This window comes from Sceloporus occidentalis, unplaced genomic scaffold (genome assembly GCF_023333645.1).
Source record: "Sceloporus occidentalis isolate IW3139 unplaced genomic scaffold, rSceOcc1.0.p SCAF_6, whole genome shotgun sequence".
Taxonomy (NCBI): Eukaryota; Metazoa; Chordata; class Lepidosauria; order Squamata; family Phrynosomatidae; genus Sceloporus; species Sceloporus occidentalis.
In genome coordinates this window covers 127,419,023-127,435,363 of record NW_028316986.1, presented here as the reverse complement: position 1 = coordinate 127,435,363, position 16,341 = coordinate 127,419,023, and positions in this window count along the sequence as shown.

Sequence of the window (16,341 nt, the reverse complement as noted above, 5' to 3'; positions counted from 1 at the left end):
CCAGAATTCCATAGCATTCAGGCAAGACAGTTAAAGTGGTCTCAAACCAGATTATTTCTCCAGTGTAGATGCAGCCCAAGCCTTTTGCCTCTCTTATGCCTGAGATTTCAAAGCCCAGCCTTGGCACCACAACAAACTACAAATCCCAGGATTCCATAGGATGGAGTGATGAGAGTGAAAGCAGTGTGGCAGCAGCCTAAGTATGCTTAATGCAGTTCTTAACATGGTGCACCTCTTGCCTACAGAGTCTCACAAGACTTTTTTGTTGAACAACTTGTACCCATTAACTCCATTTCATGTTTCCTTTATTTAGTGGGGAGGAATACAGACAAAACAAGCCAAAATGAAGAAAAACCAAAGTCCCTTGACCAAAGGGTTTGGTTGTGGAATAAGCCTCTGAAATATGCAAGAGGCAATGTTAAAATAAAGCCATGTTCAATGCTCAAATGTGCTGTTTGGAATGGGGAGAGGGGGGTGGCCAGAAAGGGAAGTCCATTTCCGTGATCTGTCTACGAATAATGTCAAAATGTCCTCCATTTTGATCATGCCTAAGAAACATGGATTTATATTAACATTTCTAAAAAAGCCTCAATTTTTTGAGTGTCCTCCATTTTTATAAAATGTGTCCTACATTTGAAAATGTTGTCCTGCATTTGTCCCGGTTTGGAGGTCCTCACTTATGGCAACCCTACCTCCAAGGCTCCCCTTGGCCTTGTGGTCTAAATTGCCCAGCACTGCGGACATACCTCCCACACCTTTGAGAGAATTTTGGGGTGAAACAAAATTTGGATTTTTTGTTTTTGGTTTGTTTTTAGACTTGTAGGGCCCAGGGGGTGCTCCAAACGTGGTGGAAATGCCATCTACACTCTCCTAAAAGTAATTTTGGAGCAACTTTTAAAATTATCCTGGGGGCCACAAAAACAGCCTGGGGGCTGCATGCAGCCCACGGGACACACTTTGCCCATCCCTGTTCTTAATCCTCTAATGCTGCCATCCTGATAATATTAACTAATATACCCTATACATGATTCTAAAAACGCTGCATTCCACACTAATTCTTTTTCAATCAGGTTTCTAAACATATACAGCCAGTGGTGATGCAGACTCTTCTCCAACGTAACTGCATCTAGAGTTTGGGAAAGACCACTTTAAAGGAATGAAGTTGTAAAAACCTGTACCTCATAATGCAAAGGGGGAAAGGGAATTATGTGGTAATATTTTGTATGGTTTCCCTAGGACACAAAACTTGCTGTGGTAGATTACTGAATTATCATTTAAGAGTGTACAGCATGCAACTGGATGTGCACTACCCTCTGCCTACAAAGACACAAAACAACACAATTGCAACATGAAGAAGTAGTGCAAAAACACATCAGTTTCATACTAAATTTAGCAGCTGAAAAGCACAAACTGCAGGATTATTTGGTAGGAAGGTAATCTTACCCATTCTACTCAAAAAGGCTGAAGTTTGTGCAAGGGCATACAGTCAGCCAGTAAAAAAGGACAAGGACTGGGGGTGGGAATGTTTTATTCATTTTTGCTCTTTATCCATGTTGTTATAACCACAATGCCTCTTCACTTGAAATGGTTCTCAGTCAGAACTCTTCTTTAGTCAGAGATTTCTAATTGCTACAGGGAAACCAGAGGAACACACACACACACACACACACACATTAAGCAACAATTTGTCCTCACATGCTATTAATCCAATTTTGTGAGAGAAACTGTAACTAGATTTTTGCCACATGGGATGCGCTTGGAGATTTGCCTCTTCTCACATCAAGGAGAAAAGTAGAAAATTGATCTAGGCCTAGAGAAAGAAGGGGGAGAAGAGGACCGAGGGAGAGTCAAATCAGAAATCATTATTTATGCCTGGCTACTACAAGCTCGGATCAATGAGTGACTGAAAAACAAAACACCATCTCTTGGCTTCATATGTTAGGAAAGTGAAACATGCCCACGGTTTCTGCAGTTAATTTCAGCATATTTTATTTATTAATTTAAAACAATAAATTATGTCAATATAGAGAAGAATGTATGAACAGATAGAAAGTACTTTTACACCAAAAAGTTCTAATAAAATCAAGCCACTCCTTTCTAAAGAAGGGACCATCCTTCAATGGTCAAAAGGAGGGGATAAAAATTATGGTACCCAGTGAGCAGAATCTTTTCATTGCTTCCTTGCAATGTGAATGTGCCAAACTCCCCAGTGTGTGCATTTTGATGTGAACTTTTCAAAGTGCACCTCTCTCTTCCTGTATCAAAGTGTGCGCACATGGGTTTGCACACAGAAGAAAGCACCAAAGAGGAGTCAACATTGACTGCTTTTCTTTTCATTTTTCCTATTAAGCTTTGAAACTGGCGTGATAAGAGGGTTTTGTCTGTCCCTTTAATTTTAATACAAGTTATTTAAATACGCATTCCATAAATGACAAATGACTTGAAGGTACACAACAACAGCAACAACAAAGATGTGCAAGGGGAGATAACAAAATAACACATAAAAGGCTACATCCAATGCGAGTTCAAGTGACTTGCACAAATGTCACAGTGACCTCAGCTGGTATATTTTGCCTCTGCACCTGCTCTTCCTTGCAGTTGTGTTTCTTTCTCTCCTGACTGATTTGTGCTTTCTTGCACATGAGTCATTTAGACTTCAAGAGAATGGAAGCCTGTTTCTCAACAGCTCCCCTGCCCCTGCAAGCATCACTTCATCAAACAGGATGAGGTTTGGAACAAAACAGCCCTCCCCCTTCTGCAGGAAAACTCCAGTAGTCTAAAAAAAAAGTCAAGAAAGAAAGCTCAGCTGAAAGAATTACATCCAAGGGAATGAATGCATTAAGCTTCTCAGCACTGAAGAGCTATGCACAGGCACCCACTGTTGAGAAATATGCCAAATAAAACTGCAAACCCTCCAATCCCTCCCTTTCAGCAACTCTCAATAAAGGCTTCAAGGAATAAGGCTGCCACCTTGGGAAGAAAGCGGGGCTCTTCAGCTGAATGCGGCAGGAGTGCCAACTAACACCTGCCAAGAGCATATTGAAAGAGACCCAAACACATTTCAGAAATCTAAACCCACGTCAGCAGGGTTGAGCAGCCTTCCTGAAAGGACTCTTTGGGGACTCAATGTGCGCTGCATCTTTCTGCAGTGCCTTGGCTTTAATCTATCGATTCCTAATGCACCTGGCCTAGTTATTAAAGAGAGGACCCTGTTACACATACAGTAACACACACACACACACACACACACACACATACATAACATCTCTGTTTAGGGTCACCAAAGTCCAGGATCTCTTTAAACACTGGCACACAAGAGTGGGCAAGAATGCCCATTCTGAAATAGGTATAATTTTGTCTACTGCACTATGTTAGCTCCCTCTCACATGCACACTTGCCAAACTTGACACTTTAATCATTGCTGTCTTTCTTAACATGGTTTGATGTCTTTCACTTTCAAAAAGTGTCTTCCTGCAAGTGAGGAAATCAAAGAAGGGGGGAAAAACCTGGCTAACCTCCCTTACTTCTCTACCTACTCTTCCCAAACAGCTTGCCAACAGATCCTAGCTAAAGGGGAGGAAGGAGACTGGGATGGGGAAGCATGCCTTCAATTTAAAAAAAAATGCAGAATTAAGATGGGGAAGAGTTTTTCCTCATATGCCACCCTACGGAGGCATATGACAGAGTGTTTAGTCACTGTATAAATGTGTTTTTCATCTGTCCGCCCCCACCCCACTCTTCACAGGAAGATAAGGCAGGCGCCAAAGAATGGGCAATTATAAGAGAGAGAACAGGCTACTCTGGAGGAATTTACAAGGAAAATAATAAAAGGTGATGATCTCTGACAGACATCACTTCAGCCTGGAAAGGAAAAGGAGATGGTGGTGGTAAGATAAAACAGCCAAAAGAATTTACAAAGGTTGAGATTCCTTTCTGTTCGGTCTTTAAAGTAGTTTTTAAGCTGATTTTATTGTAAGGACCTTTTGCAAGTTACTTTGAAACTAGAGAATACAATGACATTTACTTTAAAATCACTGAAATGACTGCATGTTCTTGCCATAAAAGAAATGAAGTAAAAACATAAATGCAGTTGGGTGGCAGGAACAACCGTCCTTCAACATGATAGTCCAGGCCTTGGCACATCAATGGGCAGAAAATACTTTGGATTTAATAAAAAAAAAACCTTTCTACGCATGGCACATGGTGCCCACCAGAAAAGTGAACCTTCTGCCCTAGAATTTTTTTCTTAACCTTGAACTGATGAATGGTCAGGACATCTGCCCACAAAGGTGCCAAGTATTTCTTTACATGTCCCAATGCTGACTTTTAAATGAAAAGAAAAGAAAAGCCTGACACTTCCTTTTTATGGGTCATAGAAAGCAGTATACAATTTGTATCAAAACTCCAGTTCAAGTGAAAACCAGCTTGTATCAGTGCCTCAAGACAGATTTGACATCTTGAGATATTTGCATGAGGAAAAGTCTGCAAAGCACCCTAAGATGCTGCTGCATGTTTCTGCTGCCTGGGAAGCCTGGGAAGCCTTAGCATTGTGGTGCTAAGGGAGAAAAGCACATGATGAGGGCAAAAGCTGATTGTGAAGAGTGAGTTGTTCCAGGAGATCTTACGGAATTGCCAGATTGAAATCTGAAGAGAGCTCCTGTGCATTCAGTGTCTGTGTGAAAGAAGAAACCTCAGCAAGTGTTAGTTGTCATACAATCAGGTAACCAGCAAGGCTGAACTTCCCTTACCTACAGAACCATTGAAGGTACAGGAGCCCTCTTCAGTTTTCATCCTGGCAACCCTAGAAGAACTTGCCAGTCAGCATGCAAACTTAAGGCGAGTGGGGCAAGAGCTGTTGTGTGTCTTCAAGTTGTTTCCAATCTATGGCGAATGTAAGGTGAACCTATCATGGGGGTTTCGTGGCAAGACTTGTTCAGAGGAGGCTTGCCATTGACTTTCTCTGGGGCTGAGAGAGTGTGACTTGCCTAAAGTCACCCAGTGGGTTTCCATGGCTGAGTGGAGATTCAAACCCAACACTCATGTTGCCTCAGGGCAAGGATATATCAAGAGAAAGGGCTGGTTTGGTCAGAACAGCCAGAGATCTGTATTTTTCAAAAAGCAGCCATGTATTCTGTTACAGCATGAAAGGGAGAGGGAGGAATCTAGAAGCAATTGTATTTGTATGTTTGCGTTTGGCTGTCCTGAGGTACCCCTGAACCACCACTGTTGATGCAAGTGGAAGGGAGTTGGTGTCACAGATGCTCCACATCAAGGCTGCCTGAGGTAAAAGAGCATCATTTAGGCAGAGGGAGAAAGGGGCACTGCAGGCCAAGCTGGAACAAAATTTCCAGTGGTCTATAAGGTTGCCAGATTGAAAACTGGGGAGGATTCCTGTACTTTTAATGGCTGTATAGACAAGGGCACTTTAGAAGTGTTTCTTATTACCTGGTTGCACTAAAGTAAAGTCTGCTGAAATTCCCTCTTCAAAGATATAGGGGATCTCTCCAGTTTTCAGTCTGGCAACCCTTGCCATGACTGTGGTGGCTGAGGGATTCTGGCAGGAGGTGGCACCTAAAAAGTAAGTTCTCCAAGCTCTGGCAATTACGCAGAGACTCCAGAACTGTTTGTAAAGCGGGGTGGGGCTCAACACTGGCAGGCAGCTTATTAATTTTGCCTACCTGCAGGTACTTGCATAGCAGGGGATTACTTTTCACAACCCTTATCACTGAATTATCCTTCAGCAGGAAGACTCTGACAAGTAGGCAAGCACTTAGAAGCACCCTCCATGTGTCCAGCAGAGCTGGCTTCCAAACATAGTATAGACTGCAGGGAGCCTTTATCGAGACAGTCTTTGTTGAGCCCATTGCAGGATTCAATGACAATCACTGTCTTAATATTTCTAAGCGCTTGCTCATTTAGTACATTTCTGATATGAAGGCTCAACTACATAGGAGTCCAATTTTGACAGATACTTTGGGACTGGGGAGAACCTGTCTAGAATCTCACATTAAAATCAGCACTACAGAAAGCAGGAGTAAAGCCAGAGGCGTCACTAGGGTTGGTGTCACCCAGTGCGATAACTCATGGTGTTACCCCCCCCCCTTCCCATACCACACCATACAGGAGCCTTAGTAATGCTTTTTGTACTAACAGTCCCCATAAATCGTAATTCCCATATATCACTGAATGTAATAGCAAAAGCTGCGGCAGAAACAACTAGCATAATTAAAAACAAACCTATAAATTACAACATCATACGCACAGCCTAAATGTATTTACATGTGCATAGTTTCATGTGGTTAAAGTGAAAAAAAAAGTCTCTGAAAGCTTGTGCTACCACCAACTCCTTTCTTTCAGTGAATCTCAAAGGTGCTGCAAGATCCTTTTGCATCCTGGTTTTCCAGACTAAGATGGCTAGTTCTTTGAATGTTACTCCCCTTAGGATGTCACTTAGTGTGACTCACCCCCTTAGTGACACCTCTGTAGTAAAGCCTGCTGTCTCCTCAGATGTAAGGCTGCCTGAACTAAGTGGGACTGACTTCTGAGGGGTCACTTGACAGCAAGGGGGCAATTAAAGGACTGCTTTCCAGCTCAGCCATAGAATCATTATAGAATCATAGATTCCTAGAGTTGGAAGCCATCCCAAGGGCCATCCAGTCCAACCCCATTCTGCCATGCAGGAACTCACAATCAAAGCACAGATGGCCATCCAGCCTCTGTTTAAAGTCCTGTAAGGAAGGAGACTCCACTACACTCTGAGGGAGTGTGTTCCACTGTCGAACAGCCCTTACTGTCAGGAAGTTCCTCCTAATGTTGAGCTGGAATCTCTTTTCCTGCAGCTTGCATCCATTGCTCCGGGTCCTGTTCTCTGGAGCAGCAGAAAACAAGCTTGCTCCTTCCTCAATATGACATCCCTTCAGTCACCCACTAACCTTCTCTTCTCCAGGCTAAACATCCCCAGCTCCCTAAGTCTCCATGAACGCCACTGGGGGACCTTGGGCAAGTCACATACTCTCAGCCTCAGGGGAAGGCAATGGCAAACCTCTTCTGAACAACTTTGGCCAAGAAAACCACGTGATACAGTTGCCTGAGTTGGAAAGACTTGAAGGCACACAACAACGACTGGAAGCAGGCCTGGCTCTGGCTGGACTCCAGTGGGAAGGGAAGCCCTTGGATGCCACAACCACAAAAGAGGACAAGGCTCTGAAAAATGGAGGACATGCCCAACAGCTGAAAAGACTCAGATAACTATAAATACATGCTTCTTGGTGATGCTCCAAATGGAGGACCCTCTGGACAGAGGGCTGAAATGTAGGGCAGGTCCTGGAAAGGAGGACTTCTGATCATCCTGAGCTACAAACACTCATGTAAATAATCTCTGCTCCTCAGTCCTGCTCCAAACAGAGGACCTTTGGAGATTCCTCTTGAACAGAAGGTTGGAAATGTAGGACAGGTTCTGAAAAAGGAGGACCTCTGCTCTTTCTGAGCTATAAACACTCATGTAAATATAAATGCATGCCTCCTCCTGGACCAAAGGCTGGGATGTAGGCTGTGCCCTAGAAAGCACCCTGAAGCTCCCAACCCTCCTAGAAACAGCAAGTCCCTGCTTATGGAGATAGGAATAGAAATCTGAGTATGAAGGCATGCTTCCTCTTGGATCAGAAGTTGGGAAAGAAGGCTGGAAAAGGAAGACCTCTGGCCCCCTGCACTATCTCCCTGCTTCCAAGGGATGCTCCAGCGGGGATCCCTCCTGGGAAAGGAGGCCCCGTGGTCCCTCTGGGCTAAAGGGGCTGCTGGAAGGAACACAAAGCCCTGCTTCTTCTTCCTCCTGGGCTGCTCCCCCTGAGCTCCCGATCCTCCGGAGGCAGGAGAGCTGTCTAGGCTTGAGCGATGCTCGTCCCCCGTTCTCCCCGGGGCCCCCTCCCGGCCTCACCTCCTGGAAGAGCTCCAGGCTGTAGCTGTTGTCGTCGTCGGCGAAGAAGAGGACTCCCTGGGGCCCCTGCTGCGGGGTCTGCCTCCTGCTGCGGATCCAGTGGAGGGCGGCGTTGCGCTGCTCGGTGGCTCGGGGCTGTCCGGGGCGCTTGTAGCGTCGGGGGGTGGGGGCGTGGAGGAGGGTGCAGGGGGGCCCCCCCAGGCCCCGCAGGGAGCGGGCGAAGCGGGAGACCAGCTCGGTGGCGGCGGGGGCGTCCTCCACCAGCAGCCAGTGCAGACCCCGCACCTGACGGAGAGTGTTGCCCAGACGGGTCAGCTCCGCCTTCTGCGCCGGACGGCTGTAGGTCGGGGTCACCGCGTAGATCACCGGCAGCAGCGGAGGAGCAGCAGCAGCAGGAGAAGGGCCGCCGGAGGAGGAGGAGGAGGCCGGGCCTCGGGGCAGGGCTCCTCGGGGGCTCCTGGCGCCCTTCTCCCCGCCGGGACCCCCCTCCGACCCCAGCAGCAGCAGCAGCAGCAGCAGCAGTGCCACCAGCGCCCAGGGCAGCAGCGCCAGGGAGCGGCCCAGCAGCAGCCTCCGTCCCCCGGGGCTCCCTCCGAGGCCCCCCGGGCCTCCCCCGCCCTGCCCCCGGAGCCCCAGGGACCCCAGGCCCCCGCTGCAGCAGCCCTCACAGCACCGGCAGCGGCAGCCCGAGGGAAGCGAGCCCGAGCGCAGCGCCAGACCCCGCGGCCCCCGCGGCACCAGCCACGATCCCCCCGAAGGAGAACCCAGAAGGGGCCCCGCCACCACACACCCCCCACCGCCGCCGCCTCCTCCTCCTCCGCCTCCGCCGCCGCCCCGGAGGCTCAGCCGGGGCTTCCCTCGCCATGGAGCGGGAGGCAGGGCGCCAAGGAAGGAGGGAACGGGCAAGGAGAGGAAGAAGAGAGGGAAAGTAGGAAGGAACTGAAGAAGGAGGGGAAGGAAAGAAAAAAGACAAGAAGGGAGGGAGGGAAAAGAGGAAGGAAGGAGGAGAGGGAGGGAGAGAAGGAAGATTAGAAGGAAGGAAGGATACAAGAAGGGAAGGGAAGAAAGAAGGAAGGAGGGCAGGAAGGCTGGAAGAAGGGAAGGGAAGGATGAATGAGGGAGGGGAGGGAAGGAAGGAAGGATGAAAAGAAGGAAGGGAGGGAAAAGGAGAAAAAGGAAGGAAGAAGGGAAAAAGAAAGGAAGGAAAGAAGAAAGGCTAGAAGAAGGGAAAGAAACAAGCAAGGAACGAAAGGAAGGCAGGAATGAGGGAAGGAAGGAAGGAAAGAAGAATGTTTGGATGGAAAGAAGGAGGGGGAAGAAAGAAAAGAAAGAAGTGAGGAGGGAGGGAGGGAAGGAAGGGTGGGAAAAGGAAAGGGAGGAGGGAAGAAGTGGGGAAGGGAGGCGGGGGTCCCTGAGGCGGGGGCTGAGAGGGGCCTCCCTCCCTCCCTCCCTCCTCCTGCTTTCCTTCAGCGCCGCCCGGAGGGAGCCAGAGCGGGCAGGGGCCTCTCCTTCTCTCCTCCTTCGGCTGGGCTTCGGGCTTCGGCCCCTGGCGGCTCTTGTCCCGGCTGCGGGAGAGGCAGCCAAAGGGGGAGAGCCCGGCACCCAGCAGGGGAAGGAAGGGAAGGGAAGGGAAGGGCCGCTTGCTCGCCTGCCTTCTCTTCTTCTGGGGGAGCAGCTCCAGGGAGGGACGGGGACTACTTCTCCCTCCCTCCCTCCCTCCCTCGCCCTTCCTATCTCTCTCTCTCTTTCTCCTTCTCTTCCCCCTTCCCCCTCCCTCAGTCTCTCTCTCTCTCTCCTTCTCCCCCGTTCTTCCTCTCTCTCCTTCTCTCTATCCCTTTCTCTCTCTCTCCCTCTCTCTCTCTGCCTCTCTCCTCTTCTCCCCCTCTCTTTCCCCTCCCTATTTCCCTCTAGCTCCCTCCCTCTTTTTCTTTCCCTCCCTCTCTCCCTCTCTGTTTCTCTGTTTCTCCCTTCCTCTCTTTCTTTCTCCCCCTCTCTTTCTATCTCTTTTACTATCTTTCTCGCTCCCTCCCTCCCTCTTTCTTCCTCTCCCTTTCTCTCTCTCTCTCTCTCTTCATGAAGTGGAGGGGGCTGTGGGTCCTCCTCTTCCTCCTGTGAAGCCTCCTGGAGGGAGGGGAGGGCATGAGGCGAGGCTGGGGGCCCTTGGGCTCTGGGTTCGAGACTGTTTTTTATCCAGGGTGAACAGACTTGGTCCTCCTTTCGCCCCAGGAGCCGGCCTCCGTTTCAGACTTCTTTCCAGGAGGCATCCTGAAAGGCCCTCCATTTGGAGCAGGACTCTGTGAAGCAAGGATTTATTATTTCCATTTTAAGCTTCAGAGTGACCACAGAGTGTCCTCCTTTTGCAGGACACACGTCCTCCATTTCCACCTCCTGCCCGGGAGGAATCCCCAGAGAGCCTCCATTTGGAGCATCCCTATAAAGCAGGGATATTTCGATGCATGTTCAGCAGCTTCTGTTCTGTAAGGTCCTGCCTTTTCCTGTCCTGTCCTGTATTGCCCCCCTGCCTTGTCCTCCTTCGCAGGAGACACCTGCTCACCCTGCCCTTGGATCAGCAGCAGCTCTTCTTTTGCCTTCAGGTCCTTCCCGACTTATGGCAACCCCAAGGCGAACCTATCCTGGGGTTTTTGTGGCATGCTTTGTTCAGAGGAGGCAAGGAATGTCCTGGCCATCCTTTGAGGCTGAGAGAGTGTGACTTGCCCAAGCCATAGCAAAGAGAGGAAGAGGACAGTGCCTAGGTGCTATCATTCCATAGAGAGATCTTGTAGCATCTTTGAGAGTAACTGAAAGAAAGAAGTTGGCAGCATGAGCTTTCCTAGACTTCAGTCTACTTCCTCAGATGCATTTAGCGATGCATACAGTGTTATCATGCGGCGGAGGTGCTGAGCGGGGCAAATAAAAGAAATACTCCCAACGAGAGACCAAAGATTTAGCAGAGAGAATTTCCTTTTGTCAGGCCTCTTCTCAAAGCCATTCCCAGCAGAGCATCCAGCTGTCCTCCTTTTCCAGGGCCTGTCCTCCATTTCAGCCTTCTGTCCAGGAGGAATTTCAAGCTGTCCTGCATGTTGAGCATGACTAAGAAGCATGGATTTGTATTTCTATGAGTTTTTAAAGCTTTCATGTTGCAATGCTGCACATTGTTTTCTTGCATGTCCTCCATTTTGAGGCACTTTGTCCTCCTTTGTGAGGACACCTGGTCCCTCTGATTCCCAGGGACTAGAAGGGGATGGGTTGCAAAATATTTCTGGTTCCTTCTGCTTGCTTTCAGTGAAAGGAGAAGGCAAGGGATCACACACACACACACACACACACACACACACACACACACCCCTCCGCCACCACAACTCTCTTCTTCTGCCGCATTGGACAGTAACACTGTAAGTACACACACTGTAAATGTGTGTATATGTGTGTGTGTATGTATGCATATATTGGAGGGAGGGTGAAGAGCCCCAAACTGGCTTTAAATCACTTTTAGGGTGCCTCCAAAGGCAGTGTGCCTTAGGAAGCATCCTAAATCCTAAAAACCTTAAAAACCTAAACCCTGAATCCCTAAACCCCATAGGAAGCACTCCTACATTGAGGAGTCTTATGGTGTGTTGTAATGATTTGAGCATTGGACTGTGACTCTGGAGACCACCAGGATTTGCAGCCCAGCTGTCAGCCATGAAAACCCATTGGGCGGCCTTGGGCAAGTCACACTCTCTCAGCTTCAGAGGATGAAGAAACCGTGCCAAGAAAATCTCATGATAAGGCTACCTTAGGGTCATCATAAATTGGAAACGACCTGAGGGCAAACAACAACAACAATCTAAGTCATGGTTTCTACCACTTTAAGTTGGTGGTGGGGAAAAAACCAAGAGGGTTACAAATAGAAGACTTTCTACTCTGGATAGCCTGTAAAATCCTGTACAATAACTGCCCAGTTAAAGCATCATGTGAAAGTACATTACATAAACACAAATGAATTCTTAATTTCAGGAGAGATTTTTTCAGGCTTCTTTTGTGAGGCGGTGTGTGTGTGTGTGTGTAGATTTCTTTGGCTTGTATTTAATGGCTTTTATGGTGTGCAGTATGGGGCAAGAGTACCTCCAAAGTTGTATAGCGGGGATGTGTAGACTCTCACAGTAGCTATTTCTAATGGCAGTGCAATTTCCCAAAGGTGCACCAGGAATATTCTGAACAAGAACTGCCTGTTCTCTTTGCTTGACAAAAAGCTCAGGTTCTGCTGGAGAACCAGAGAGAGACCAGGGTCCAAACACCAGATAGACTTAGCCTGTCTAATGCTGCTCAGTTTTTAGCATTTGTTTGCACAGAGAAAAAGAACCAGTGTCTAAACACCAGATAGAGAGTCCATCTGCCTAGATAGACTGCAGCCAAGTTCTGAATGTTGTCTACAAAAATGCAACTGAAGGTGGCATTTGCTAAGAGCTGGGTTGCAATGCCCTGCACACTTATGCAAGAGTGAATCCCACTGAATATTGTTGCTTTGTCATTATTGAACCTGTACCACTATTGCATAAAAGAGATGGTAAGAAGATTGTTCTGGACATAGTTTTTATAACACCCTAGTGTGAACCTATCTATGTTTAATGAAAGTAAGCCCTACTGAGTTCAGAGGGAGTTTTTGTTGCACGCCTTCACATCATTTCCGACTTATGGAGGCAAAACAATCATGGGGTTTTCTTGGCAAGATTTGTTCAGAGGAGGTTTGTCATTGCCTTCCTCTGAGGCTGAGAGCATGTGACTTGCCCAAAGTCACCAGTGGGTTTCATGGCTGAACTGGGAGTTACCCTACAACAAACATGCTTAGCACTATTATACCAGTGTCATAAACAAGTAAATGCTAGTTACTAGTTATTGTCTAGTAAGCGTGTTTAGGCTTCAGCCCAACGCATCCATATTTGTGCGTAAGTATCATTGAAAATATTGGCACTTGCTTCTGAGTAAATGTTCATAGATGTGGGCTGCATATGCACAGCTACGTTTTATAGGAATTTGCCACTTTGCATTTTGGAGGCGGATAAAAGCAAAATGGAAATGTATGTTCTTAATAAATAAAGCCAGGCACAAAAATGCAACTGCTTAGTGCATTATTTCCCACTGTCGTAGCTAGATCAAATGGTTGATCATCCCTTTAAATAAGGACGGGAGAGCATTAATGAAAGAGAATGTTTGTGTATTATCCAGAGCAGGAACTGCTCCAATTTGTAACGGGTTTTGGTCTTGCAAGGACAAATACTCTTCACTCTATGTTTCCCTTTTCAGGGTAATAACTCTTTTGAAAGTCTGCAATTCCACATGCAGGTAGGCTGCAGAGAATCCAAGTATATCAGTGAGATATAATCAGCCCAGCTATCTGCAGGATTGCAACCAAAAGCATCCAGTTTTTTCCAAACAAATCCCCACATGGAGAAAACTATACAGGCACCTAACTAGGCCACATATGTCTGTTTGCTATCCAGAGGGGACGTATTAACCCCAGAGGGCTCAGATGCAGAAAAGACATTACAGTGATATAATGCACACTGAAATCTCTGTGAAATCAGAGTGACAAATGGCCACGCACCGAACATCTAAATGAGGAAACATCTGTGCCATACAGAGATGATTAGAGTTAGCATGTTCTGTAGAGGAATGGAAGGTTCGTTACGTGATTAATGAAGTAATGCAAGGAGGATGCAGCAAATATAAATAGTTCAATAGATCCCAATCAGAGCATCTGAGACATGAAATTATAGTAGCCCATTTTATGCTGATGCAGCTTATCTGAAAGGCCAGCAACCAGAAGAACATCTCTCTCCAAACAGCCCTGTGTTACTTTCCCACGTTTAGTCTGCAGGTGCACATGTGTGCCTGTTTTACCAATTCTACTTATCCAGATAATTCAGTGTGTGACCTTAAAGATGCAATCAACAAAACACAAATCCTGCCCACTCAAAAGGCAAGGGCCACTGAAGTGAATTAATTTTAAGTCTGTAACCTTCAGCATAACATGTTACTGTAATACAAAGAAAAGGTCAGAACACGGAGGTGAAACGTGGTCTTTAGGGTTGCTGGCTTTCTAAGTGGCTCTTTTCTCTTATGTCTTTAGTCATTCTTAGGCCTTTAACACAGCAGCAGACATGAAGCAATGAAGTAATGATATTCTTGGCACAGTGATAAACTGATAGAAAATGCAGTTTCTCCACATCAGTGTTTCAAGCTGTTGTTGAAGCAGCAGAAGCAGGATTTTTTTTAAAGGCAGCCCTAGTGGTATTTAGTATTTTCTTTCCACATATGTACACAAGTTAATTTTTAGCTGCTGTTTTAGCATCTCCTGCAACTTTCTCTACCTGGGTGCACTCCAGATATCTTGGGTGTGTGTGTGTCTGTGTGATGGTGTGTCTTCAAATTATTTCTAACTTATGATGACCCTAAGGCAAATATATCACTTGATGGTTTTCTCAGTAAGATTTGTGGGCAGGGGAGTTTGCCATTGCCTTCCTATGAGGTTAAGAGCGTGTGACTTACTTAAGATCACCCAGTGGGTTTCCACGACTGAGCAGAGATACAAACCCTGGTCTCCCAAAGTCCTCTTGTCAGACACTGAAATCACTACACCATGCTGGGTCTCTGTATCTGGATTGCAGTTCCACTATTGCCACCTAGCATTAACCATACTAGCTAGGGATTATAGGGATTGTAGTACAATATATCTGGAAGGTCAGCACCCATTTGCTGGCCAAAAAGTATCAAAGGGCCGAAACAGACAGGCCAAAATAAAGCTGCTTCGGGTCACTTTGGAAGTATGATGTTTAAATGGTGCATGCATCCTAAGAGGACGTAAACTGTGCCAAAGCCACACTTCAGTCCTAAGGACTGGAGCACAGCTTTGGCACACCTTCTTGCCTCTTAAGATGCATATGTCATTTAAACAGCATACCTCCAAAGTGACCCGAAGCAGCTTTATTTTGGCCTGTCTGTTTGGGCCCAAAGTATCATATAATCCCTGTCCCCTCCCTTGTCATTCAAACTCTTCTGTAATCCATGTGCTTGAACCTAAGCCTTCCGACCAGGCAAAACAGTTATGAAGAGAGAAGTCAAGAAGTTAATGGCTCTTGCCTTTCCCTTGTAGACTTCTGAACAAACTTGCAAGAGGAATAATGTTTTGAGGAAAGCTAGCTTTCTCCCTTAAGAACTGATTCTTCATATCCAATAACAAATACCAAACTTCTACTTGGCTGCTTGTTATAACTTCCAGTTGTTTTATGATATGTTATGCCATACCATTTGTTTATTTATTTTTGTTTTAAATGCCCAGATGGCTCTTAATGAGTGTTCACATTTGTACTCAATTTATGTGCTCTTTTATCGTAATTCTCATGTAGATATAACTGGTTAGATCCTTCTGTCTTTCCCCAGCATCCATAATTTCAGTTAAGTCTTTAAAAAAAAAAAGTTCACAGTGGAACTGTCTTCCATGTAATATTCTGAATGTTATAATATATTGCTCCATTTACCTTGCAGGTAATTGAATGCATGTCAATGGAAGGCCTTATATATATTCTTTCTGTTTCATAGACAGTTCTACCAACAAAAACTCTTGTCACACCTTTATTCCTTTATTTTGGCATGAGTTTTTGTGGATGACACTTTAAATTACAGTAGTCTGGAACAAACTTATATTGCTATGCCTTTGAAAACAGATTACCGTACATAGTTGCTGCTGCTGTTGTGGGTTTTTTTTAAATGTAAAGGAAAGAAACACATTTCAAAAAGCATCAATTATATGTTTTGTGGGTGCAATATATCAACTGGTACACAGCCATGCACAATCTAAACGGCTTGGTGGCAAGCAATCCATTCCTGGTAGCCACCACTTTGAGACACCAGCTCATAGTAGAGCATGGTGCTCCGCCATGTGGGATTTTAACATTTACAAAAATAGACCGTGGCTGTAATGCCAAATGCTCTTCCTTGGAGGCAAGTCCCTTCAAACCTATTAAAGTCGGGACCAGTTCTGCCCATGCCTTGCTCTGGTTCTGGTTTCTGCTTTTATCTTCACTCTTTGATGTTTTTGAGTGCTGTAAGGAAGGTCTCTCATCTTCCTTACAACACTAACTGAAGCTTCTCTTCAAGAAGTATCTAAAGACATCCAAAGAAAGGTAGCTTTAAAGGCCTTATTTATTTCCTGGAGTTCATTTCTCAGCCATCAGTAGCATCTTGTTCTACACCGTCTTTTTTATTTTGTGTGTGTGGGGAGGGCATTAGTTCTGTCCTTAAACTACCAAGTGATCAGAAATCCAGAAACATGGTGCAACCTTCTTTCTGGTGGTCTAGTGAAAAGAATTGTGGCCTGGATCCTTTTTAAATTAAGGTTTGGTCCTTCCTTTCTATTCCTAGGCCACATT